Genomic DNA, 2,304 nt, shown 5'->3' with positions numbered 1-2,304 from the left:
CGCCAACCATTCAGATATAGCAAGACCACATACTGTAAATAAACTCTCTGCTGCCATCTTTCACTTAAAAAATCAAAAAAAGTAACTAACTTTTTTTCCCTCAGGAAGTTTGAGCAGGAAAGTAAAGAAGAGGAGAGGGGAATGACAATGTTAAATATTTCATGTTTTCCTCTTGGTAATTCCGTGCGGTTGGAACGAGACCTCGTTTTCCACAGAAACATGAGCAACTTTGGGACTGATTGCAGGAGCCTGGGAAGCTGTGTGTTTCTCTTTTATTTTTTTATTTTATTTTTTTGCCTCTCTGCTCCAAAATAGGCCTGGGTGGTGATGCATAATGCATGGGGCTTCCTATGTGCAGCTGGAAAGGGCTGTGAGTCCTGTGGGATCAGCCAGGGAAAGGGGTGTCCAGATTCACATTCTGCTGCACCTCAAAAAAACAAAACAAAAAAAAAGAAAACGGAGCTTGAAGGAAAACATGAAGTTTGTGTGTTTTTTTTAAATTTCCTGTTCAGATTACTGTAAGATATCTTACTGGCTTTCATCTAAATCAGGGCCACGAGAGAAAACGTAGGGCTCTTTTTGTCAAATCTATTATTAATTGAAAGTTTCTTCTAGTGTGTATTTAATTTTTGTGATTCAAATAATATTATATTCGAGCACCGTGTTGGTTCAGGCGTTCCATGGGAGTCAAGCTGCGGCAGATCAGCTGATTTCACTGCCAGCTCACATCAGCTGATGGTCAGCTGATAGGATTCTACACATCCAGCTGTCAAATCTCATACACATGGGTCCATAAGTATTTGGACAGTTTTCTTTTTTGTTTGATGTGATGTTGAAAAGAGAAAAATTTAAACCGATTTATGTCGTTACTCAAATACTTATGGACCTAACTGCTATATAGGCTACTTTGGTTCATAGAGTTGGTGGTGCAACTGCAAGCCACTTAGGAACCCACCACTATCTCAGCTTTTTCCATTTCATTCTATTCATGCTACTGTATTTCTGACTTAACCAACACCAAGTGTTGTCATTGATGCCTGATCTGTCATGCCTTCAGGCCTTCCATTCCTGGGACAAATCTGATTTTGATCTAGGTGGCAAGACAGCTGGACTTGTAGAAATGACATGTAAAGACTGCCTCATAAGAGATTTGCTTTATCTGTTCCTGACAACGTCATTGTGGATCCCTTATCCTGTGGTGGTTCAAGTAAATCTGAGGCTCTGCGCTATCGGTGCATTCCTTGGCATATTTTATGCAGAGTTGACGCTGGTTTTTTTTTTTTTTTGCGCAGCGTGGCGGCTTTTATCCTGCCAATCCAGTGTTTTCCTGTTGTGTTGAAACAGAACCTCTGTGCGTCTCTCACGCGTACAGTTGTTTATTCTAAACATTAGTATGCACAGGCATGTCAGCTGTCACACTCATGCTTGTATCCAAAGCCCCTCCCCGATGGAAAATGAATTTCAGTGCACAGCTTCTTCTTCTTCCCAGTTGTTGACAAAAACCAGTGCGCCGTAGACTCTTATGCTGCTAACCTGTTGTCGTGCAAGTTTGGATTTGTATAATGAGCATTCGTTCTCTTCCATCCGACGCTGCCTTGTGTTCAAACATTTGTTTGATTAAGTAATTAGCAGAGGAAAAGAAAAGAAAACGCCAGGGTTTGGAAGAAGTGTGTTCACTTTAGAAGCATCATATATATATCTCGAATGATTAAATCCCCCTGCTTTAAACACTAAAAAGCAACTGATGCCGGGACTGATGTCTTTGGCCGTGTTATTAAGATCAAAACAAAATTTGTAGCAGGACCCTCCTCTAATTTCAAGATGCTTCCCAAACACTGCTCAAGGTCTTCGTTAGCAAATCGAGCTGGCTGAAGTTTTATTGTGAGACCTTGGTGTGGTTATATGATAGTCCCATATTATTTCTATCTTTTTAATCCCTGCGCACATCTTCCACGGTGCCCCTGGCTCTGGCTCAGAAAGTGACCAAAATAACTTCCCATCACATGACTCTTCAGGTTTATATGGCTCGTACTGTGATTTATTCATGAAAGTGCATTTTTCTCCTCTAACAAAATCAAGAAGGAAATAAGTAAAAAGGGGGCACTGTCATTAGTAGAGACACATACTGAGTCTTATAAATAAAACATTTACTATCAGAATGAACATAATTTGTTCTAAACTTTTGTTCTATGTAATTGTGCCGATAATTCAATTCAATTCAATTCAATTTTATTTATATAGCGCCAAATCACAACATAAGTCGCCTCAAGGCGCTTCATAGATACAGAGAAAAAAAACCCAACA

This window comes from Pundamilia nyererei, unplaced genomic scaffold (assembly GCF_000239375.1).
Source record: "Pundamilia nyererei isolate P.nyererei 1_Seehausen unplaced genomic scaffold, PunNye1.0 scaffold00083, whole genome shotgun sequence".
In the NCBI taxonomy this organism is placed as follows: Eukaryota; Metazoa; Chordata; class Actinopteri; order Cichliformes; family Cichlidae; genus Pundamilia; species Pundamilia nyererei.
This window is presented reverse-complemented; position numbering follows the sequence as displayed.